The sequence below is a fragment of the Phoenix dactylifera genome, chromosome 4, assembly GCF_051530095.1.
Source record: "Phoenix dactylifera cultivar Ajwa chromosome 4, Ajwa_hap1_PhDact_Kaust_v1.1, whole genome shotgun sequence".
NCBI classification, from domain to species: domain Eukaryota; kingdom Viridiplantae; phylum Streptophyta; class Magnoliopsida; order Arecales; family Arecaceae; genus Phoenix; species Phoenix dactylifera.
In genome coordinates this window covers 35,616,030-35,634,834 of record NC_143193.1, presented here as the reverse complement: position 1 = coordinate 35,634,834, position 18,805 = coordinate 35,616,030, and the positions used below count along the sequence as shown (strand labels likewise).

General features: G+C 49.7%; 45 non-coding genes and 7 pseudogenes across 45 annotated transcripts; all 52 read left to right on the top strand.

Annotated features, from left to right (window-relative positions):
* The first annotated feature begins 31 nt into the window (after positions 1-31).
* On the top strand, positions 32-150 carry LOC149758390 (5S ribosomal RNA). The gene has a single exon (XR_016407878.1). It is a non-coding gene; the product is annotated as a 5S ribosomal RNA (ribosomal RNA).
* Positions 151-396: 246 nt separating this feature from the next.
* LOC149758389 (5S ribosomal RNA) lies at positions 397-515 on the top strand. Its single transcript, XR_016400674.1, has one exon. It is a non-coding gene; the product is annotated as a 5S ribosomal RNA (ribosomal RNA).
* Positions 516-761: 246 nt separating this feature from the next.
* LOC149758388 (5S ribosomal RNA) lies at positions 762-880 on the top strand. Its single transcript, XR_016401793.1, has one exon. It is a non-coding gene; the product is annotated as a 5S ribosomal RNA (ribosomal RNA).
* A 248-nt stretch (positions 881-1,128) lies between these two features.
* Positions 1,129-1,247, top strand: LOC149758387 (5S ribosomal RNA). Its single transcript, XR_016401760.1, has one exon. It is a non-coding gene; the product is annotated as a 5S ribosomal RNA (ribosomal RNA).
* A 246-nt stretch (positions 1,248-1,493) lies between these two features.
* Positions 1,494-1,612, top strand: LOC149758386 (5S ribosomal RNA; annotated as a pseudogene).
* Positions 1,613-1,858: 246 nt separating this feature from the next.
* LOC149758385 (5S ribosomal RNA) lies at positions 1,859-1,977 on the top strand. The gene has a single exon (XR_016403396.1). It is a non-coding gene; the product is annotated as a 5S ribosomal RNA (ribosomal RNA).
* Positions 1,978-2,223: 246 nt separating this feature from the next.
* On the top strand, positions 2,224-2,342 carry LOC149758384 (5S ribosomal RNA). The gene has a single exon (XR_016407867.1). It is a non-coding gene; the product is annotated as a 5S ribosomal RNA (ribosomal RNA).
* A 246-nt stretch (positions 2,343-2,588) lies between these two features.
* LOC149758383 (5S ribosomal RNA) lies at positions 2,589-2,707 on the top strand (annotated as a pseudogene).
* Positions 2,708-2,954: 247 nt separating this feature from the next.
* LOC149758382 (5S ribosomal RNA) lies at positions 2,955-3,073 on the top strand. Its single transcript, XR_016407856.1, has one exon. It is a non-coding gene; the product is annotated as a 5S ribosomal RNA (ribosomal RNA).
* A 246-nt stretch (positions 3,074-3,319) lies between these two features.
* LOC149758381 (5S ribosomal RNA) lies at positions 3,320-3,438 on the top strand. The gene has a single exon (XR_016400673.1). It is a non-coding gene; the product is annotated as a 5S ribosomal RNA (ribosomal RNA).
* A 246-nt stretch (positions 3,439-3,684) lies between these two features.
* LOC149758380 (5S ribosomal RNA) lies at positions 3,685-3,803 on the top strand. Its single transcript, XR_016411886.1, has one exon. It is a non-coding gene; the product is annotated as a 5S ribosomal RNA (ribosomal RNA).
* Positions 3,804-4,051: 248 nt separating this feature from the next.
* On the top strand, positions 4,052-4,170 carry LOC149758379 (5S ribosomal RNA). The gene has a single exon (XR_016407854.1). It is a non-coding gene; the product is annotated as a 5S ribosomal RNA (ribosomal RNA).
* Positions 4,171-4,416: 246 nt separating this feature from the next.
* On the top strand, positions 4,417-4,535 carry LOC149758378 (5S ribosomal RNA; annotated as a pseudogene).
* Positions 4,536-4,781: 246 nt separating this feature from the next.
* LOC149758377 (5S ribosomal RNA) lies at positions 4,782-4,900 on the top strand. Its single transcript, XR_016407843.1, has one exon. It is a non-coding gene; the product is annotated as a 5S ribosomal RNA (ribosomal RNA).
* Positions 4,901-5,146: 246 nt separating this feature from the next.
* Positions 5,147-5,265, top strand: LOC149758376 (5S ribosomal RNA). Its single transcript, XR_016407833.1, has one exon. It is a non-coding gene; the product is annotated as a 5S ribosomal RNA (ribosomal RNA).
* Positions 5,266-5,511: 246 nt separating this feature from the next.
* LOC149758375 (5S ribosomal RNA) lies at positions 5,512-5,630 on the top strand. The gene has a single exon (XR_016407273.1). It is a non-coding gene; the product is annotated as a 5S ribosomal RNA (ribosomal RNA).
* A 247-nt stretch (positions 5,631-5,877) lies between these two features.
* Positions 5,878-5,996, top strand: LOC149758374 (5S ribosomal RNA). The gene has a single exon (XR_016407822.1). It is a non-coding gene; the product is annotated as a 5S ribosomal RNA (ribosomal RNA).
* Positions 5,997-6,242: 246 nt separating this feature from the next.
* Positions 6,243-6,361, top strand: LOC149758373 (5S ribosomal RNA). Its single transcript, XR_016400672.1, has one exon. It is a non-coding gene; the product is annotated as a 5S ribosomal RNA (ribosomal RNA).
* Positions 6,362-6,607: 246 nt separating this feature from the next.
* On the top strand, positions 6,608-6,726 carry LOC149758372 (5S ribosomal RNA). Its single transcript, XR_016404102.1, has one exon. It is a non-coding gene; the product is annotated as a 5S ribosomal RNA (ribosomal RNA).
* Positions 6,727-6,974: 248 nt separating this feature from the next.
* LOC149758371 (5S ribosomal RNA) lies at positions 6,975-7,093 on the top strand. The gene has a single exon (XR_016407811.1). It is a non-coding gene; the product is annotated as a 5S ribosomal RNA (ribosomal RNA).
* Positions 7,094-7,339: 246 nt separating this feature from the next.
* Positions 7,340-7,458, top strand: LOC149758370 (5S ribosomal RNA; annotated as a pseudogene).
* Positions 7,459-7,704: 246 nt separating this feature from the next.
* Positions 7,705-7,823, top strand: LOC149758369 (5S ribosomal RNA). Its single transcript, XR_016407801.1, has one exon. It is a non-coding gene; the product is annotated as a 5S ribosomal RNA (ribosomal RNA).
* A 246-nt stretch (positions 7,824-8,069) lies between these two features.
* LOC149758368 (5S ribosomal RNA) lies at positions 8,070-8,188 on the top strand. Its single transcript, XR_016407799.1, has one exon. It is a non-coding gene; the product is annotated as a 5S ribosomal RNA (ribosomal RNA).
* A 246-nt stretch (positions 8,189-8,434) lies between these two features.
* LOC149758367 (5S ribosomal RNA) lies at positions 8,435-8,553 on the top strand. The gene has a single exon (XR_016407272.1). It is a non-coding gene; the product is annotated as a 5S ribosomal RNA (ribosomal RNA).
* Positions 8,554-8,800: 247 nt separating this feature from the next.
* Positions 8,801-8,919, top strand: LOC149758366 (5S ribosomal RNA). The gene has a single exon (XR_016407794.1). It is a non-coding gene; the product is annotated as a 5S ribosomal RNA (ribosomal RNA).
* A 246-nt stretch (positions 8,920-9,165) lies between these two features.
* LOC149758365 (5S ribosomal RNA) lies at positions 9,166-9,284 on the top strand. The gene has a single exon (XR_016400671.1). It is a non-coding gene; the product is annotated as a 5S ribosomal RNA (ribosomal RNA).
* A 246-nt stretch (positions 9,285-9,530) lies between these two features.
* LOC149758364 (5S ribosomal RNA) lies at positions 9,531-9,649 on the top strand. Its single transcript, XR_016404101.1, has one exon. It is a non-coding gene; the product is annotated as a 5S ribosomal RNA (ribosomal RNA).
* Positions 9,650-9,897: 248 nt separating this feature from the next.
* Positions 9,898-10,016, top strand: LOC149758363 (5S ribosomal RNA). The gene has a single exon (XR_016407783.1). It is a non-coding gene; the product is annotated as a 5S ribosomal RNA (ribosomal RNA).
* A 246-nt stretch (positions 10,017-10,262) lies between these two features.
* Positions 10,263-10,381, top strand: LOC149758362 (5S ribosomal RNA; annotated as a pseudogene).
* Positions 10,382-10,627: 246 nt separating this feature from the next.
* Positions 10,628-10,746, top strand: LOC149758361 (5S ribosomal RNA). Its single transcript, XR_016407774.1, has one exon. It is a non-coding gene; the product is annotated as a 5S ribosomal RNA (ribosomal RNA).
* Positions 10,747-10,992: 246 nt separating this feature from the next.
* Positions 10,993-11,111, top strand: LOC149758360 (5S ribosomal RNA). Its single transcript, XR_016407765.1, has one exon. It is a non-coding gene; the product is annotated as a 5S ribosomal RNA (ribosomal RNA).
* Positions 11,112-11,357: 246 nt separating this feature from the next.
* LOC149758359 (5S ribosomal RNA) lies at positions 11,358-11,476 on the top strand. The gene has a single exon (XR_016407271.1). It is a non-coding gene; the product is annotated as a 5S ribosomal RNA (ribosomal RNA).
* A 247-nt stretch (positions 11,477-11,723) lies between these two features.
* LOC149758358 (5S ribosomal RNA) lies at positions 11,724-11,842 on the top strand. The gene has a single exon (XR_016407755.1). It is a non-coding gene; the product is annotated as a 5S ribosomal RNA (ribosomal RNA).
* Positions 11,843-12,088: 246 nt separating this feature from the next.
* LOC149758357 (5S ribosomal RNA) lies at positions 12,089-12,207 on the top strand. The gene has a single exon (XR_016400670.1). It is a non-coding gene; the product is annotated as a 5S ribosomal RNA (ribosomal RNA).
* Positions 12,208-12,453: 246 nt separating this feature from the next.
* Positions 12,454-12,572, top strand: LOC149758356 (5S ribosomal RNA). The gene has a single exon (XR_016404100.1). It is a non-coding gene; the product is annotated as a 5S ribosomal RNA (ribosomal RNA).
* A 248-nt stretch (positions 12,573-12,820) lies between these two features.
* LOC149758355 (5S ribosomal RNA) lies at positions 12,821-12,939 on the top strand. The gene has a single exon (XR_016407744.1). It is a non-coding gene; the product is annotated as a 5S ribosomal RNA (ribosomal RNA).
* Positions 12,940-13,185: 246 nt separating this feature from the next.
* On the top strand, positions 13,186-13,304 carry LOC149758354 (5S ribosomal RNA; annotated as a pseudogene).
* A 246-nt stretch (positions 13,305-13,550) lies between these two features.
* LOC149758353 (5S ribosomal RNA) lies at positions 13,551-13,669 on the top strand. Its single transcript, XR_016407734.1, has one exon. It is a non-coding gene; the product is annotated as a 5S ribosomal RNA (ribosomal RNA).
* A 246-nt stretch (positions 13,670-13,915) lies between these two features.
* LOC149758352 (5S ribosomal RNA) lies at positions 13,916-14,034 on the top strand. Its single transcript, XR_016407723.1, has one exon. It is a non-coding gene; the product is annotated as a 5S ribosomal RNA (ribosomal RNA).
* Positions 14,035-14,280: 246 nt separating this feature from the next.
* LOC149758351 (5S ribosomal RNA) lies at positions 14,281-14,399 on the top strand. Its single transcript, XR_016407270.1, has one exon. It is a non-coding gene; the product is annotated as a 5S ribosomal RNA (ribosomal RNA).
* A 247-nt stretch (positions 14,400-14,646) lies between these two features.
* On the top strand, positions 14,647-14,765 carry LOC149758350 (5S ribosomal RNA). The gene has a single exon (XR_016407711.1). It is a non-coding gene; the product is annotated as a 5S ribosomal RNA (ribosomal RNA).
* Positions 14,766-15,011: 246 nt separating this feature from the next.
* Positions 15,012-15,130, top strand: LOC149758349 (5S ribosomal RNA). Its single transcript, XR_016400669.1, has one exon. It is a non-coding gene; the product is annotated as a 5S ribosomal RNA (ribosomal RNA).
* Positions 15,131-15,376: 246 nt separating this feature from the next.
* On the top strand, positions 15,377-15,495 carry LOC149758348 (5S ribosomal RNA). The gene has a single exon (XR_016404098.1). It is a non-coding gene; the product is annotated as a 5S ribosomal RNA (ribosomal RNA).
* Positions 15,496-15,743: 248 nt separating this feature from the next.
* LOC149758347 (5S ribosomal RNA) lies at positions 15,744-15,862 on the top strand. Its single transcript, XR_016407701.1, has one exon. It is a non-coding gene; the product is annotated as a 5S ribosomal RNA (ribosomal RNA).
* Positions 15,863-16,108: 246 nt separating this feature from the next.
* On the top strand, positions 16,109-16,227 carry LOC149758346 (5S ribosomal RNA; annotated as a pseudogene).
* Positions 16,228-16,473: 246 nt separating this feature from the next.
* On the top strand, positions 16,474-16,592 carry LOC149758345 (5S ribosomal RNA). Its single transcript, XR_016401015.1, has one exon. It is a non-coding gene; the product is annotated as a 5S ribosomal RNA (ribosomal RNA).
* A 246-nt stretch (positions 16,593-16,838) lies between these two features.
* On the top strand, positions 16,839-16,957 carry LOC149758344 (5S ribosomal RNA). Its single transcript, XR_016407692.1, has one exon. It is a non-coding gene; the product is annotated as a 5S ribosomal RNA (ribosomal RNA).
* A 246-nt stretch (positions 16,958-17,203) lies between these two features.
* Positions 17,204-17,322, top strand: LOC149758343 (5S ribosomal RNA). Its single transcript, XR_016407269.1, has one exon. It is a non-coding gene; the product is annotated as a 5S ribosomal RNA (ribosomal RNA).
* Positions 17,323-17,569: 247 nt separating this feature from the next.
* On the top strand, positions 17,570-17,688 carry LOC149758342 (5S ribosomal RNA). Its single transcript, XR_016407681.1, has one exon. It is a non-coding gene; the product is annotated as a 5S ribosomal RNA (ribosomal RNA).
* A 246-nt stretch (positions 17,689-17,934) lies between these two features.
* Positions 17,935-18,053, top strand: LOC149758341 (5S ribosomal RNA). Its single transcript, XR_016400668.1, has one exon. It is a non-coding gene; the product is annotated as a 5S ribosomal RNA (ribosomal RNA).
* A 246-nt stretch (positions 18,054-18,299) lies between these two features.
* On the top strand, positions 18,300-18,418 carry LOC149758340 (5S ribosomal RNA). The gene has a single exon (XR_016404097.1). It is a non-coding gene; the product is annotated as a 5S ribosomal RNA (ribosomal RNA).
* Positions 18,419-18,666: 248 nt separating this feature from the next.
* Positions 18,667-18,785, top strand: LOC149758339 (5S ribosomal RNA). The gene has a single exon (XR_016407671.1). It is a non-coding gene; the product is annotated as a 5S ribosomal RNA (ribosomal RNA).
* The last annotated feature ends 20 nt before the right edge of the window (positions 18,786-18,805 follow it).

Below are 18,805 nucleotides of genomic sequence, written 5' to 3'. Positions count from 1 at the left end.
TCATAAAAGGGAGTTTCGAAGGGCATATCATGGGTGCGATCATACCAGCACTAATGCACCGGATCCCATCAGAACTCCGCAGTTAAGCGTGCTTGGGCGAGAGTAGTACTAGGATGGGTGACCCCCTGGGAAGTCCTCGTGTTGCACCCCTTTTATTTTTTGCCCGCTTTTTTCTTTTTTGATAACATTTATTTTTAATTTTTTGGCTTTTGGCTTTTCCTCTTCGGATAATTTTTTTCCCTCGAAAATAAACTGAGTCCGGAGACTCGCGGTGCCATGCCGCATAGCGGAACAGCGCATTGAATCCTACGCCAGAACGGCCCCGGCAGCGCGAATGTCTCGGGCCGTCGAGGTCTGCTGCTTTGTCATGAAAGGGTGTTTCGATGGGCATGTCATGGGTGCGGTCATACCAGCACTAATGCACCGGATCCCATCAGAACTCCGCAGTTAAGCGTGCTTGGGCGTGAGTAGTACTAGGATGGGTGACCCCCTGGGAAGTCCTCGTGTTGCACCCCTTTTATTTTTTGCCCGCTTTTTTATTTTTTGATAATATTTATTTTTAATTTTTCGGCTTTTGGCTTTTCCTCTTCGGATAATTTTTTTCCCCCGAAAATAAACTGAGTCCGGAGACTCGCGGTGCCATGCCGCATAGCGGAACAGCGCGTTGAATCCTACGCCAGAACGGCCCCGGCAGCGCGAATGTCTCGGGCCGTCGAGGTCTGCTGCTTTGTCATAAAAGGGAGTTTCGAAGGGCATGTCATGGGTGCGATCATACCAGCACTAATGCACCGGATCCCATCAGAACTCCGCAGTTAAGCGTGCTTGGGCGAGAGTAGTATTAGGATGGGTGACCCCCTGGGAAGTCCTCGTGTTGCACCCTTTTTATTTTTTTCTCCACTTTTTTATTTTTTGATAATATTTATTTTTAATTTTTCGGCTTTTGGCTTTTCCTCTTCGGATAATTTTTTTCCCCCGAAAATAAACTGAGTCCGGAGACTGGCGGTGCCATGCCGCATAGCGGGAATAGCGCGTTGAATCCTACGCCAGAACGGCCCCGGCGGCGCGAATGTCTCGGGCCGTCGAGGTCTGCTGCTTTGTCATAAAAGGGAGTTTCGATGGGCATGTCATGAGTGCGATCATACCAGCACTAATGCACCGGATCCCATCAGAACTCCGCAGTTAAGCGTGCTTGGGCGAGAGTAGTACTAGGATGGGTGACCCCCTGGGAAGTCCTCGTGTTGCACCCCTTTTATTTTTTGCCCGCTTTTTTATTTTTTGATAATATTTATTTTTAATTTTTCGGCTTTTGGCTTTTCCTCTTCGGATAATTTTTTTCCTCCGAAAATAAACTGAGTCCGGAGACTCGCGGTGCCATGCCGCATAGCGGAACAGCGCGTTGAATCCTACGCCAGAACGGCCCCGGCAGCGCGAATGTCTCGGGCCGTCGCGGTCTGCTGCTTTGTCATAAAAGGGAGTTTCGAAGGGCATGTCATGGGTGCGATCATACCAGCACTAATGCACCGGATCCCATCATAACTCCGCAGTTAGGCGTGCTTGGGCGAGAGAAGTACTAGGATGGGTGACCCCCTGGGAAGCCCTCGTGTTGCACCCTTTTTATTTTTTGCCTGCTTTTTTATTTTTTGATAATATTTATTTTTAATTTTTTGGCTTTTGGCTTTTCCTCTTCGGATAATTTTTTCCCCCCGAAAATAAACTGAGTCCGGAGACTGGCGGTGCCATGCCGCATAGCGGAACAGCGCGTTGAATCCTACGCCAGAACGGCCCCGGCAGCGCGAATGTCTCGGGCCGTCGAGGTCTGCTGCTTTGTCATAAAAGGGAGTTTCGAAGGGCATGTCATGGGTGCGATCATACCAGCACTAATGCACCGGATCCCATCAGAACTCCGCAGTTAAGCGTGCTTGGGCGAGAGTAGTTCTAGGATGGGTGACCCCCTGGGAAGTCCTCGTGTTGCACCCCTTTTATTTTTTGCCCGCTTTTTTATTTTTTGATAACATTTATTTTTTATTTTTCGGCTTTTGGCTTTTCCTCTTCGGATAATTTTTTTCCCCCGAAAATAAATTGAGTCCGGAGACTGGCGGTGCCATGCCGCATAGCGGAACAGCGCGTTGAATCCTACGCCAGAACGGCCCCGGCAGCGCGAATGTCTCGGGCCGTCGAGGTCTGCTGCTTTGTCATAAAAGGGAGTTTCGAAGGGCATGTCATGGGTGCGATCATACCAGCACTAATGCACCGGATCCCATCAGAACTCCGCAGTTAAGCGTGCTTGGGCGAGAGTAGTACTAGGATGGGTGACCCCCTGGGAAGTCCTCGTGTTGCACCCCTTTTATTTTTTGCCCGCTTTTTTATTTTTTGATAACATTTATTTTTTATTTTTCGGCTTTTGGCTTTTCCTCTTCGGATAATTTTTTTCCCCCGAAAATAAACTGAGTCCGGAGACTGGCGGTGCCATGCCGCATAGCGGAACAGCGTGTTGAATCCTACGCCAGAACGGCCCCGGCAGCGCGAATGTCTCGGGCCGTCGAGGTCTGCTACTTTGTCATAAAAGGGAGTTTCGAAGGGCATGTCTTGGGTGCGATCATACCAGCACTAATGCACCGGATCCTATCAGAACTCCGCAGTTAAGCGTGCTTGGGCGAGAGTAGCACTAGGATGGGTGACCCCCTGGGAAGTCCTCATGTTGCACCCTTTTTATTTTTTGCCCGCTTTTTTATTTTTTGATAATATTTATTTTTAATTTTTTGGCTTTTGGCTTTTCCTCTTCGGATAATTTTTTTCCCCCGACAATAAACTGGGTCCGGAGACTGGCGGTGCCATGCCGCATAGCGGGACCAGCGCGTTGAATCCTACGCCAGAACGGCCCCGGCAGCGCGAATGTCTCGGGCCGTCGAGGTCTGCTGCTTTGTCATAAAAGGGAGTTTCGAAGGGCATATCATGGGTGCGATCATACCAGCACTAATGCACCGGATCCCATCAGAACTCCGCAGTTAAGCGTGCTTGGGCGAGAGTAGTACTAGGATGGGTGACCCCCTGGGAAGTCCTCGTGTTGCACCCCTTTTATTTTTTGCCCGCTTTTTTCTTTTTTGATAACATTTATTTTTAATTTTTTGGCTTTTGGCTTTTCCTCTTCGGATAATTTTTTTCCCTCGAAAATAAACTGAGTCCGGAGACTCGCGGTGCCATGCCGCATAGCGGAACAGCGCATTGAATCCTACGCCAGAACGGCCCCGGCAGCGCGAATGTCTCGGGCCGTCGAGGTCTGCTGCTTTGTCATGAAAGGGTGTTTCGATGGGCATGTCATGGGTGCGGTCATACCAGCACTAATGCACCGGATCCCATCAGAACTCCGCAGTTAAGCGTGCTTGGGCGTGAGTAGTACTAGGATGGGTGACCCCCTGGGAAGTCCTCGTGTTGCACCCCTTTTATTTTTTGCCCGCTTTTTTATTTTTTGATAATATTTATTTTTAATTTTTCGGCTTTTGGCTTTTCCTCTTCGGATAATTTTTTTCCCCCGAAAATAAACTGAGTCCGGAGACTCGCGGTGCCATGCCGCATAGCGGAACAGCGCGTTGAATCCTACGCCAGAACGGCTCCGGCAGCGCGAATGTCTCGGGCCGTCGAGGTCTGCTGCTTTGTCATAAAAGGGAGTTTCGAAGGGCATGTCATGGGTGCGATCATACCAGCACTAATGCACCGGATCCCATCAGAACTCCGCAGTTAAGCGTGCTTGGGCGAGAGTAGTACTAGGATGGGTGACCCCCTGGGAAGTCCTCGTGTTGCACCCTTTTTATTTTTTTCTCCACTTTTTTATTTTTTGATAATATTTATTTTTAATTTTTCGGCTTTTGGCTTTTCCTCTTCGGATAATTTTTTTCCCCCGAAAATAAACTGAGTCCGGAGACTGGCGGTGCCATGCCGCATAGCGGGAATAGCGCGTTGAATCCTACGCCAGAACGGCCCCGGCGGCGCGAATGTCTCGGGCCGTCGAGGTCTGCTGCTTTGTCATAAAAGGGAGTTTCGATGGGCATGTCATGGGTGCGATCATACCAGCACTAATGCACCGGATCCCATCAGAACTCCGCAGTTAAGCGTGCTTGGGCGAGAGTAGTACTAGGATGGGTGACCCCCTGGGAAGTCCTCGTGTTGCACCCCTTTTATTTTTTGCCCGCTTTTTTATTTTTTGATAATATTTATTTTTAATTTTTCGGCTTTTGGCTTTTCCTCTTCGGATAATTTTTTTCCCCCGAAAATAAACTGAGTCCGGAGACTCGCGGTGCCATGCCGCATAGCGGAACAGCGCGTTGAATCCTACGCCAGAACGGCCCCGGCAGCGCGAATGTCTCGGGCCGTCGCGGTCTGCTGCTTTGTCATAAAAGGGAGTTTCGAAGGGCATGTCATGGGTGCGATCATACCAGCACTAATGCACCGGATCCCATCATAACTCCGCAGTTAGGCGTGCTTGGGCGAGAGAAGTACTAGGATGGGTGACCCCCTGGGAAGTCCTCGTGTTGCACCCTTTTTATTTTTTGCCTGCTTTTTTATTTTTTGATAATATTTATTTTTAATTTTTTGGCTTTTGGCTTTTTCTCTTCGGATAATTTTTTCCCCCCGAAAATAAACTGAGTCCGGAGACTGGCGGTGCCATGCCGCATAGCGGAACAGCGCGTTGAATCCTACGCCAGAACGGCCCCGGCAGCGCGAATGTCTCGGGCCGTCGAGGTCTGCTGCTTTGTCATAAAAGGGAGTTTCGAAGGGCATGTCATGGGTGCGATCATACCAGCACTAATGCACCGGATCCCATCAGAACTCCGCAGTTAAGCGTGCTTGGGCGAGAGTAGTACTAGGATGGGTGACCCCCTGGGAAGTCCTCGTGTTGCACCCCTTTTATTTTTTGCCCGCTTTTTTATTTTTTGATAACATTTATTTTTTATTTTTCGGCTTTTGGCTTTTCCTCTTCGGATAATTTTTTTCCCCCGAAAATAAATTGAGTCCGGAGACTGGCGGTGCCATGCCGCATAGCGGAACAGCGCGTTGAATCCTACGCCAGAACGGCCCCGGCAGCGCGAATGTCTCGGGCCGTCGAGGTCTGCTGCTTTGTCATAAAAGGGAGTTTCGAAGGGCATGTCATGGGTGCGATCATACCAGCACTAATGCACCGGATCCCATCAGAACTCCGCAGTTAAGCGTGCTTGGGCGAGAGTAGTACTAGGATGGGTGACCCCCTGGGAAGTCCTCGTGTTGCACCCCTTTTATTTTTTGCCCGCTTTTTTATTTTTTGATAACATTTATTTTTTATTTTTCGGCTTTTGGCTTTTCCTCTTCGGATAATTTTTTTCCCCCGAAAATAAACTGAGTCCGGAGACTGGCGGTGCCATGCCGCATAGCGGAACAGCGTGTTGAATCCTACGCCAGAACGGCCCCGGCAGCGCGAATGTCTCGGGCCGTCGAGGTCTGCTACTTTGTCATAAAAGGGAGTTTCGAAGGGCATGTCTTGGGTGCGATCATACCAGCACTAATGCACCGGATCCTATCAGAACTCCGCAGTTAAGCGTGCTTGGGCGAGAGTAGTACTAGGATGGGTGACCCCCTGGGAAGTCCTCATGTTGCACCCTTTTTATTTTTTGCCCGCTTTTTTATTTTTTGATAATATTTATTTTTAATTTTTTGGCTTTTGGCTTTTCCTCTTCGGATAATTTTTTTCCCCCGACAATAAACTGGGTCCGGAGACTGGCGGTGCCATGCCGCATAGCGGGACCAGCGCGTTGAATCCTACGCCAGAACGGCCCCGGCAGCGCGAATGTCTCGGGCCGTCGAGGTCTGCTGCTTTGTCATAAAAGGGAGTTTCGAAGGGCATATCATGGGTGCGATCATACCAGCACTAATGCACCGGATCCCATCAGAACTCCGCAGTTAAGCGTGCTTGGGCGAGAGTAGTACTAGGATGGGTGACCCCCTGGGAAGTCCTCGTGTTGCACCCCTTTTATTTTTTGCCCGCTTTTTTCTTTTTTGATAACATTTATTTTTAATTTTTTGGCTTTTGGCTTTTCCTCTTCGGATAATTTTTTTCCCTCGAAAATAAACTGAGTCCGGAGACTCGCGGTGCCATGCCGCATAGCGGAACAGCGCATTGAATCCTACGCCAGAACGGCCCCGGCAGCGCGAATGTCTCGGGCCGTCGAGGTCTGCTGCTTTGTCATGAAAGGGTGTTTCGATGGGCATGTCATGGGTGCGGTCATACCAGCACTAATGCACCGGATCCCATCAGAACTCCGCAGTTAAGCGTGCTTGGGCGTGAGTAGTACTAGGATGGGTGACCCCCTGGGAAGTCCTCGTGTTGCACCCCTTTTATTTTTTGCCCGCTTTTTTATTTTTTGATAATATTTATTTTTAATTTTTCGGCTTTTGGCTTTTCCTCTTCGGATAATTTTTTTCCCCCGAAAATAAACTGAGTCCGGAGACTCGCGGTGCCATGCCGCATAGCGGAACAGCGCGTTGAATCCTACGCCAGAACGGCCCCGGCAGCGCGAATGTCTCGGGCCGTCGAGGTCTGCTGCTTTGTCATAAAAGGGAGTTTCGAAGGGCATGTCATGGGTGCGATCATACCAGCACTAATGCACCGGATCCCATCAGAACTCCGCAGTTAGGCGTGCTTGGGCGAGAGTAGTACTAGGATGGGTGACCCCCTGGGAAGTCCTCGTGTTGCACCCTTTTTATTTTTTTCTCCACTTTTTTATTTTTTGATAATATTTATTTTTAATTTTTCGGCTTTCGGCTTTTCCTCTTCGGATAATTTTTTTCCCCCGAAAATAAACTGAGTCCGGAGACTGGCGGTGCCATGCCGCATAGCGGGAATAGCGCGTTGAATCCTACGCCAGAACGGCCCCGGCGGCGCGAATGTCTCGGGCCGTCGAGGTCTGCTGCTTTGTCATAAAAGGGAGTTTCGATGGGCATGTCATGGGTGCGATCATACCAGCACTAATGCACCGGATCCCATCAGAACTCCGCAGTTAAGCGTGCTTGGGCGAGAGTAGTACTAGGATGGGTGACCCCCTGGGAAGTCCTCGTGTTGCACCCCTTTTATTTTTTGCCCGCTTTTTTATTTTTTGATAATATTTATTTTTAATTTTTCGGCTTTTGGCTTTTCCTCTTCGGATAATTTTTTTCCCCCGAAAATAAACTGAGTCCGGAGACTCGCGGTGCCATGCCGCATAGCGGAACAGCGTGTTGAATCCTACGCCAGAACGGCCCCGGCAGCGCGAATGTCTCGGGCCGTCGCGGTCTGCTGCTTTGTCATAAAAGGGAGTTTCGAAGGGCATGTCATGGGTGCGATCATACCAGCACTAATGCACCGGATCCCATCATAACTCCGCAGTTAGGCGTGCTTGGGCGAGAGAAGTACTAGGATGGGTGACCCCCTGGGAAGTCCTCGTGTTGCACCCTTTTTATTTTTTGCCTGCTTTTTTATTTTTTGATAATATTTATTTTTAATTTTTTGGCTTTTGGCTTTTCCTCTTCGGATAATTTTTTCCCCCCGAAAATAAACTGAGTCCGGAGACTGGCGGTGCCATGCCGCATAGCGGAACAGCGCGTTGAATCCTACGCCAGAACGGCCCCGGCAGCGCGAATGTCTCGGGCCGTCGAGGTCTGCTGCTTTGTCATAAAAGGGAGTTTCGAAGGGCATGTCATGGGTGCGATCATACCAGCACTAATGCACCGGATCCCATCAGAACTCCGCAGTTAAGCGTGCTTGGGCGAGAGTAGTACTAGGATGGGTGACCCCCTGGGAAGTCCTCGTGTTGCACCCCTTTTATTTTTTGCCCGCTTTTTTATTTTTTGATAACATTTATTTTTTATTTTTCGGCTTTTGGCTTTTCCTCTTCGGATAATTTTTTTCCCCCGAAAATAAATTGAGTCCGGAGACTGGCGGTGCCATGCCGCATAGCGGAACAGCGCGTTGAATCCTACGCCAGAACGGCCCCGGCAGCGCGAATGTCTCGGGCCGTCGAGGTCTGCTGCTTTGTCATAAAAGGGAGTTTCGAAGGGCATGTCATGGGTGCGATCATACCAGCACTAATGCACCGGATCCCATCAGAACTCCGCAGTTAAGCGTGCTTGGGCGAGAGTAGTACTAGGATGGGTGACCCCCTGGGAAGTCCTCGTGTTGCACCCCTTTTATTTTTTGCCCGCTTTTTTATTTTTTGATAACATTTATTTTTTATTTTTCGGCTTTTGGCTTTTCCTCTTCGGATAATTTTTTTCCCCCGAAAATAAACTGAGTCCGGAGACTGGCGGTGCCATGCCGCATAGCGGAACAGCGTGTTGAATCCTACGCCAGAACGGCCCCGGCAGCGCGAATGTCTCGGGCCGTCGAGGTCTGCTACTTTGTCATAAAAGGGAGTTTCGAAGGGCATGTCTTGGGTGCGATCATACCAGCACTAATGCACCGGATCCTATCAGAACTCCGCAGTTAAGCGTGCTTGGGCGAGAGTAGTACTAGGATGGGTGACCCCCTGGGAAGTCCTCATGTTGCACCCTTTTTATTTTTTGCCCGCTTTTTTATTTTTTGATAATATTTATTTTTAATTTTTTGGCTTTTGGCTTTTCCTCTTCGGATAATTTTTTTCCCCCGACAATAAACTGGGTCCGGAGACTGGCGGTGCCATGCCGCATAGCGGGACCAGCGCGTTGAATCCTACGCCAGAACGGCCCCGGCAGCGCGAATGTCTCGGGCCGTCGAGGTCTGCTGCTTTGTCATAAAAGGGAGTTTCGAAGGGCATATCATGGGTGCGATCATACCAGCACTAATGCACCGGATCCCATCAGAACTCCGCAGTTAAGCGTGCTTGGGCGAGAGTAGTACTAGGATGGGTGACCCCCTGGGAAGTCCTCGTGTTGCACCCCTTTTATTTTTTGCCCGCTTTTTTCTTTTTTGATAACATTTATTTTTAATTTTTTGGCTTTTGGCTTTTCCTCTTCGGATAATTTTTTTCCCTCGAAAATAAACTGAGTCCGGAGACTCGCGGTGCCATGCCGCATAGCGGAACAGCGCATTGAATCCTACGCCAGAACGGCCCCGGCAGCGCGAATGTCTCGGGCCGTCGAGGTCTGCTGCTTTGTCATGAAAGGGTGTTTCGATGGGCATGTCATGGGTGCGGTCATACCAGCACTAATGCACCGGATCCCATCAGAACTCCGCAGTTAAGCGTGCTTGGGCGTGAGTAGTACTAGGATGGGTGACCCCCTGGGAAGTCCTCGTGTTGCACCCCTTTTATTTTTTGCCCGCTTTTTTATTTTTTGATAATATTTATTTTTAATTTTTCGGCTTTTGGCTTTTCCTCTTCGGATAATTTTTTTCCCCCGAAAATAAACTGAGTCCGGAGACTCGCGGTGCCATGCCGCATAGCGGAACAGCGCGTTGAATCCTACGCCAGAACGGCCCCGGCAGCGCGAATGTCTCGGGCCGTCGAGGTCTGCTGCTTTGTCATAAAAGGGAGTTTCGAAGGGCATGTCATGGGTGCGATCATACCAGCACTAATGCACCGGATCCCATCAGAACTCCGCAGTTAGGCGTGCTTGGGCGAGAGTAGTACTAGGATGGGTGACCCCCTGGGAAGTCCTCGTGTTGCACCCTTTTTATTTTTTTCTCCACTTTTTTATTTTTTGATAATATTTATTTTTAATTTTTCGGCTTTCGGCTTTTCCTCTTCGGATAATTTTTTTCCCCCGAAAATAAACTGAGTCCGGAGACTGGCGGTGCCATGCCGCATAGCGGGAATAGCGCGTTGAATCCTACGCCAGAACGGCCCCGGCGGCGCGAATGTCTCGGGCCGTCGAGGTCTGCTGCTTTGTCATAAAAGGGAGTTTCGATGGGCATGTCATGGGTGCGATCATACCAGCACTAATGCACCGGATCCCATCAGAACTCCGCAGTTAAGCGTGCTTGGGCGAGAGTAGTACTAGGATGGGTGACCCCCTGGGAAGTCCTCGTGTTGCACCCCTTTTATTTTTTGCCCGCTTTTTTATTTTTTGATAATATTTATTTTTAATTTTTCGGCTTTTGGCTTTTCCTCTTCGGATAATTTTTTTCCCCCGAAAATAAACTGAGTCCGGAGACTCGCGGTGCCATGCCGCATAGCGGAACAGCGCGTTGAATCCTACGCCAGAACGGCCCCGGCAGCGCGAATGTCTCGGGCCGTCGCGGTCTGCTGCTTTGTCATAAAAGGGAGTTTCGAAGGGCATGTCATGGGTGCGATCATACCAGCACTAATGCACCGGATCCCATCATAACTCCGCAGTTAGGCGTGCTTGGGCGAGAGAAGTACTAGGATGGGTGACCCCCTGGGAAGTCCTCGTGTTGCACCCTTTTTATTTTTTGCCTGCTTTTTTATTTTTTGATAATATTTATTTTTAATTTTTTGGCTTTTGGCTTTTCCTCTTCGGATAATTTTTTCCCCCCGAAAATAAACTGAGTCCGGAGACTGGCGGTGCCATGCCGCATAGCGGAACAGCGCGTTGAATCCTACGCCAGAACGGCCCCGGCAGCGCGAATGTCTCGGGCCGTCGAGGTCTGCTGCTTTGTCATAAAAGGGAGTTTCGAAGGGCATGTCATGGGTGCGATCATACCAGCACTAATGCACCGGATCCCATCAGAACTCCGCAGTTAAGCGTGCTTGGGCGAGAGTAGTACTAGGATGGGTGACCCCCTGGGAAGTCCTCGTGTTGCACCCCTTTTATTTTTTGCCCGCTTTTTTATTTTTTGATAACATTTATTTTTTATTTTTCGGCTTTTGGCTTTTCCTCTTCGGATAATTTTTTTCCCCCGAAAATAAATTGAGTCCGGAGACTGGCGGTGCCATGCCGCATAGCGGAACAGCGCGTTGAATCCTACGCCAGAACGGCCCCGGCAGCGCGAATGTCTCGGGCCGTCGAGGTCTGCTGCTTTGTCATAAAAGGGAGTTTCGAAGGGCATGTCATGGGTGCGATCATACCAGCACTAATGCACCGGATCCCATCAGAACTCCGCAGTTAAGCGTGCTTGGGCGAGAGTAGTACTAGGATGGGTGACCCCCTGGGAAGTCCTCGTGTTGCACCCCTTTTATTTTTTGCCCGCTTTTTTATTTTTTGATAACATTTATTTTTTATTTTTCGGCTTTTGGCTTTTCCTCTTCGGATAATTTTTTTCCCCCGAAAATAAACTGAGTCCGGAGACTGGCGGTGCCATGCCGCATAGCGGAACAGCGTGTTGAATCCTACGCCAGAACGGCCCCGGCAGCGCGAATGTCTCGGGCCGTCGAGGTCTGCTACTTTGTCATAAAAGGGAGTTTCGAAGGGCATGTCTTGGGTGCGATCATACCAGCACTAATGCACCGGATCCTATCAGAACTCCGCAGTTAAGCGTGCTTGGGCGAGAGTAGTACTAGGATGGGTGACCCCCTGGGAAGTCCTCATGTTGCACCCTTTTTATTTTTTGCCCGCTTTTTTATTTTTTGATAATATTTATTTTTAATTTTTTGGCTTTTGGCTTTTCCTCTTCGGATAATTTTTTTCCCCCGACAATAAACTGGGTCCGGAGACTGGCGGTGCCATGCCGCATAGCGGGACCAGCGCGTTGAATCCTACGCCAGAACGGCCCCGGCAGCGCGAATGTCTCGGGCCGTCGAGGTCTGCTGCTTTGTCATAAAAGGGAGTTTCGAAGGGCATATCATGGGTGCGATCATACCAGCACTAATGCACCGGATCCCATCAGAACTCCGCAGTTAAGCGTGCTTGGGCGAGAGTAGTACTAGGATGGGTGACCCCCTGGGAAGTCCTCGTGTTGCACCCCTTTTATTTTTTGCCCGCTTTTTTCTTTTTTGATAACATTTATTTTTAATTTTTTGGCTTTTGGCTTTTCCTCTTCGGATAATTTTTTTCCCTCGAAAATAAACTGAGTCCGGAGACTCGCGGTGCCATGCCGCATAGCGGAACAGCGCATTGAATCCTACGCCAGAACGGCCCCGGCAGCGCGAATGTCTCGGGCCGTCGAGGTCTGCTGCTTTGTCATGAAAGGGTGTTTCGATGGGCATGTCATGGGTGCGGTCATACCAGCACTAATGCACCGGATCCCATCAGAACTCCGCAGTTAAGCGTGCTTGGGCGTGAGTAGTACTAGGATGGGTGACCCCCTGGGAAGTCCTCGTGTTGCACCCCTTTTATTTTTTGCCCGCTTTTTTATTTTTTGATAATATTTATTTTTAATTTTTCGGCTTTTGGCTTTTCCTCTTCGGATAATTTTTTTCCCCCGAAAATAAACTGAGTCCGGAGACTCGCGGTGCCATGCCGCATAGCGGAACAGCGCGTTGAATCCTACGCCAGAACGGCCCCGGCAGCGCGAATGTCTCGGGCCGTCGAGGTCTGCTGCTTTGTCATAAAAGGGAGTTTCGAAGGGCATGTCATGGGTGCGATCATACCAGCACTAATGCACCGGATCCCATCAGAACTCCGCAGTTAGGCGTGCTTGGGCGAGAGTAGTACTAGGATGGGTGACCCCCTGGGAAGTCCTCGTGTTGCACCCTTTTTATTTTTTTCTCCACTTTTTTATTTTTTGATAATATTTATTTTTAATTTTTCGGCTTTCGGCTTTTCCTCTTCGGATAATTTTTTTCCCCCGAAAATAAACTGAGTCCGGAGACTGGCGGTGCCATGCCGCATAGCGGGAATAGCGCGTTGAATCCTACGCCAGAACGGCCCCGGCGGCGCGAATGTCTCGGGCCGTCGAGGTCTGCTGCTTTGTCATAAAAGGGAGTTTCGATGGGCATGTCATGGGTGCGATCATACCAGCACTAATGCACCGGATCCCATCAGAACTCCGCAGTTAAGCGTGCTTGGGCGAGAGTAGTACTAGGATGGGTGACCCCCTGGGAAGTCCTCGTGTTGCACCCCTTTTATTTTTTGCCCGCTTTTTTATTTTTTGATAATATTTATTTTTAATTTTTCGGCTTTTGGCTTTTCCTCTTCGGATAATTTTTTTCCCCCGAAAATAAACTGAGTCCGGAGACTCGCGGTGCCATGCCGCATAGCGGAACAGCGCGTTGAATCCTACGCCAGAACGGCCCCGGCAGCGCGAATGTCTCGGGCCGTCGCGGTCTGCTGCTTTGTCATAAAAGGGAGTTTCGAAGGGCATGTCATGGGTGCGATCATACCAGCACTAATGCACCGGATCCCATCATAACTCCGCAGTTAGGCGTGCTTGGGCGAGAGAAGTACTAGGATGGGTGACCCCCTGGGAAGTCCTCGTGTTGCACCCTTTTTATTTTTTGCCTGCTTTTTTATTTTTTGATAATATTTATTTTTAATTTTTTGGCTTTTGGCTTTTCCTCTTCGGATAATTTTTTCCCCCCGAAAATAAACTGAGTCCGGAGACTGGCGGTGCCATGCCGCATAGCGGAACAGCGCGTTGAATCCTACGCCAGAACGGCCCCGGCAGCGCGAATGTCTTGGGCCGTCGAGGTCTGCTGCTTTGTCATAAAAGGGAGTTTCGAAGGGCATGTCATGGGTGCGATCATACCAGCACTAATGCACCGGATCCCATCAGAACTCCGCAGTTAAGCGTGCTTGGGCGAGAGTAGTACTAGGATGGGTGACCCCCTGGGAAGTCCTCGTGTTGCACCCCTTTTATTTTTTGCCCGCTTTTTTATTTTTTGATAACATTTATTTTTTATTTTTCGGCTTTTGGCTTTTCCTCTTCGGATAATTTTTTTCCCCCGAAAATAAATTGAGTCCGGAGACTGGCGGTGCCATGCCGCATAGCGGAACAGCGCGTTGAATCCTACGCCAGAACGGCCCCGGCAGCGCGAATGTCTCGGGCCGTCGAGGTCTGCTGCTTTGTCATAAAAGGGAGTTTCGAAGGGCATGTCATGGGTGCGATCATACCAGCACTAATGCACCGGATCCCATCAGAACTCCGCAGTTAAGCGTGCTTGGGCGAGAGTAGTACTAGGATGGGTGACCCCCTGGGAAGTCCTCGTGTTGCACCCCTTTTATTTTTTGCCCGCTTTTTTATTTTTTGATAACATTTATTTTTTATTTTTCGGCTTTTGGCTTTTCCTCTTCGGATAATTTTTTTCCCCCGAAAATAAACTGAGTCCGGAGACTGGCGGTGCCATGCCGCATAGCGGATCAGCGTGTTGAATCCTACGCCAGAACGGCCCCGGCAGCGCGAATGTCTCGGGCCGTCGAGGTCTGCTACTTTGTCATAAAAGGGAGTTTCGAAGGGCATGTCTTGGGTGCGATCATACCAGCACTAATGCACCGGATCCTATCAGAACTCCGCAGTTAAGCGTGCTTGGGCGAGAGTAGTACTAGGATGGGTGACCCCCTGGGAAGTCCTCATGTTGCACCCTTTTTATTTTTTGCCCGCTTTTTTATTTTTTGATAATATTTATTTTTAATTTTTTGGCTTTTGGCTTTTCCTCTTCGGATAATTTTTTTCCCCCGACAATAAACTGGGTCCGGAGACTGGCGGTGCCATGCCGCATAGCGGGACCAGCGCGTTGAATCCTACGCCAGAACGGCCCCGGCAGCGCGAATGTCTCGGGCCGTCGAGGTCTGCTGCCTTGTCATAAAAGGGAGTTTCGAAGGGCATATCATGGGTGCGATCATACCAGCACTAATGCACCGGATCCCATCAGAACTCCGCAGTTAAGCGTGCTTGGGCGAGAGTAGTACTAGGATGGGTGACCCCCTGGGAAGTCCTCGTGTTGCACCCCTTTTATTTTTTGCCCGCTTTTTTCTTTTTTGATAACATTTATTTTTAATTTTTTGGCTTTTGGCTTTTCCTCTTCGGATAATTTTTTTCCCTCGAAAATAAACTGAGTCCGGAGACTCGCGGTGCCATGCCGCATAGCGGAACAGCGCATTGAATCCTACGCCAGAACGGCCCCGGCAGCGCGAATGTCTCGGGCCGTCGAGGTCTGCTGCTTTGTCATGAAAGGGTGTTTCGATGGGCATGTCATGGGTGCGGTCATACCAGCACTAATGCACCGGATCCCATCAGAACTCCGCAGTTAAGCGTGCTTGGGCGTGAGTAGTACTAGGATGGGTGACCCCCTGGGAAGTCCTCGTGTTGCACCCCTTTTATTTTTTGCCCGCTTTTTTATTTTTTGATAATATTTATTTTTAATTTTTCGGCTTTTGGCTTTTCCTCTTCGGATAATTTTTTTCCCCCGAAAATAAACTGAGTCCGGAGACTCGCGGTGCCATGCCGCAAAGCGGAACAGCGCGTTGAATCCTACGCCAGAACGGCCCCGGCAGCGCGAATGTCTCGGGCCGTCGAGGTCTGCTGCTTTGTCATAAAAGGGAGTTTCGAAGGGCATGTCATGGGTGCGATCATACCAGCACTAATGCACCGGATCCCATCAGAACTCCGCAGTTAGGCGTGCTTGGGCGAGAGTAGTACTAGGATGGGTGACCCCCTGGGAAGTCCTCGTGTTGCACCCTTTTTATTTTTTTCTCCACTTTTTTATTTTTTGATAATATTTATTTTTAATTTTTCGGCTTTCGGCTTTTCCTCTTCGGATAATTTTTTTCCCCCGAAAATAAACTGAGTCCGGAGACTGGCGGTGCCATGCCGCATAGCGGGAATAGCGCGTTGAATCCTACGCCAGAACGGCCCCGGCGGCGCGAATGTCTCGGGCCGTCGAGGTCTGCTGCTTTGTCATAAAAGGGAGTTTCGATGGGCATGTCATGGGTGCGATCATACCAGCACTAATGCACCGGATCCCATCAGAACTCCGCAGTTAAGCGTGCTTGGGCGAGAGTAGTACTAGGATGGGTGACCCCCTGGGAAGTCCTCGTGTTGCACCCCTTTTATTTTTTGCCCGCTTTTTTATTTTTTGATAATATTTATTTTTAATTTTTCGGCTTTTGGCTTTTCCTCTTCGGATAATTTTTTTCCCCCGAAAATAAACTGAGTCCGGAGACTCGCGGTGCCATGCCGCATAGCGGAACAGCGCGTTGAATCCTACGCCAGAACGGCCCCGGCAGCGCGAATGTCTCGGGCCGTCGCGGTCTGCTGCTCTGTCATAAAAGGGAGTTTCGAAGGGCATGTCATGGGTGCGATCATACCAGCACTAATGCACCGGATCCCATCATAACTCCGCAGTTAGGCGTGCTTGGGCGAGAGAAGTACTAGGATGGGTGACCCCCTGGGAAGTCCTCGTGTTGCACCCTTTTTATTTTTTGCCTGCTTTTTTATTTTTTGATAATATTTATTTTTAATTTTTTGGCTTTTGGCTTTTCCTCTTCGGATAATTTTTTCCCCCCGAAAATAAACTGAGTCCGGAGACTGGCGGTGCCATGCCGCATAGCGGAACAGCGCGTTGAATCCTACGCCAGAACGGCCCCGGCAGCGCGAATGTCTCGGGCCGTCGAGGTCTGCTGCTTTGTCATAAAAGGGAGTTTCGAAGGGCATGTCATGGGTGCGATAATACCAGCACTAATGCACCGGATCCCATCAGAACTCCGCAGTTAAGCGTGCTTGGGCGAGAGTAGTACTAGGATGGGTGACCCCCTGGGAAGTCCTCGTGTTGCACCCCTTTTATTTTTTGCCCGCTTTTTTATTTTTTGATAACATTTATTTTTTATTTTTCGGCTTTTGGCTTTTCCTCTTCGGATAATTTTTTTCCCCCGAAAATAAATTGAGTCCGGAGACTGGCGGTGCCATGCCGCATAGCGGAACAGCGCGTTGAATCCTACGCCAGAACGGCCCCGGCAGCGCGAATGTCTCGGGCCGTCGAGGTCTGCTGCTTTGTCATAAAAGGGAGTTTCGAAGGGCATGTCATGGGTGCGATCATACCAGCACTAATGCACCGGATCCCATCAGAACTCCGCAGTTAAGCGTGCTTGGGCGAGAGTAGTACTAGGATGGGTGACCCCCTGGGAAGTCCTCGTGTTGCACCCCTTTTATTTTTTGCCCGCTTTTTTATTTTTTGATAACATTTATTTTTTATTTTTCGGCTTTTGGCTTTTCCTCTTCGGATAATTTTTTTCCCCCGAAAATAAACTGAGTCCGGAGACTGGCGGTGCCATGCCGCATAGCGGAACAGCGTGTTGAATCCTACGCCAGAACGGCCCCGGCAGCGCGAATGTCTCGGGCCGTCGAGGTCTGCTACTTTGTCATAAAAGGGAGTTTCGAAGGGCATGTCTTGGGTGCGATCATACCAGCACTAATGCACCGGATCCTATCAGAACTCCGCAGTTAAGCGTGCTTGGGCGAGAGTAGTACTAGGATGGGTGACCCCCTGGGAAGTCCTCATGTTGCACCCTTTTTATTTTTTGCCCGCTTTTTTATTTTTTGATAATATTTATTTTTAATTTTTTGGCTTTTGGCTTTTCCTCTTCGGATAATTTTTTTCCCCCGACAATAAACTGGGTCCGGAGACTGGCGGTGCCATGCCGCATAGCGGGACCAGCGCGTTGAATCCTACGCCAGAACGGCCCCGGCAGCGCGAATGTCTCGGGCCGTCGAGGTCTGCTGCTTTGTCATAAAAGGGAGTTTCGAAGGGCATATCATGGGTGCGATCATACCAGCACTAATGCACCGGATCCCATCAGAACTCCGCAGTTAAGCGTGCTTGGGCGAGAGTAGTACTAGGATGGGTGACCCCCTGGGAAGTCCTCGTGTTGCACCCCTTTTATTTTTTGCCCGCTTTTTTCATTTTTGATAACATTTATTTTTAATTTTTTGGCTTTTGGCTTTTCCTCTTCGGATAATTTTTTTCCCTCGAAAATAAACTGAGTCCGGAGACTCGCGGTGCCATGCCGCATAGCGGAACAGCGCATTGAATCCTACGCCAGAACGGCCCCGGCAGCGCGAATGTCTCGGGCCGTCGAGGTCTGCTGCTTTGTCATGAAAGGGTGTTTCGATGGGCATGTCATGGGTGCGGTCATACCAGCACTAATGCACCGGATCCCATCAGAACTCCGCAGTTAAGCGTGCTTGGGCGTGAGTAGTACTAGGATGGGTGACCCCCTGGGAAGTCCTCGTGTTGCACCCCTTTTATTTTTTGCCCGCTTTTTTATTTTTTGATAATATTTATTTTTAATTTTTCGGCTTTTGGCTTTTCCTCTTCGTATAATTTTTTTCCCCCGAAAATAAACTGAGTCCGGAGACTCGCGGTGCCATGCCGCATAGCGGAACAGCGCGTTGAATCCTACGCCAGAACGGCCCCGGCAGCGCGAATGTCTCGGGCCGTCGAGGTCTGCTGCTTTGTCATAAAAGGGAGTTTCGAAGGGCATGTCATGGGTGCGATCATACCAGCACTAATGCACCGGATCCCATCAGAACTCCGCAGTTAGGCGTGCTTGGGCGAGAGTAGTACTAGGATGGGTGACCCCCTGGGAAGTCCTCGTGTTGCACCCTTTTTATTTTTTTCTCCACTTTTTTATTTTTTGATAATATTTATTTTTAATTTTTCGGCTTTCGGCTTTTCCTCTTCGGATAATTTTTTTCCCCCGAAAATAAACTGAGTCCGGAGACTGGCGGTGCCATGCCGCATAGCGGGAATAGCGCGTTGAATCCTACGCCAGAACGGCCCCGGCGGCGCGAATGTCTCGGGCCGTCGAGGTCTGCTGCTTTGTCATAAAAGGGAGTTTCGATGGGCATGTCATGGGTGCGATCATACCAGCACTAATGCACCGGATCCCATCAGAACTCCGCAGTTAAGCGTGCTTGGGCGAGAGTAGTACTAGGATGGGTGACCCCCTGGGAAGTCCTCGTGTTGCACCCCTTTTATTTTTTGCCCGCTTT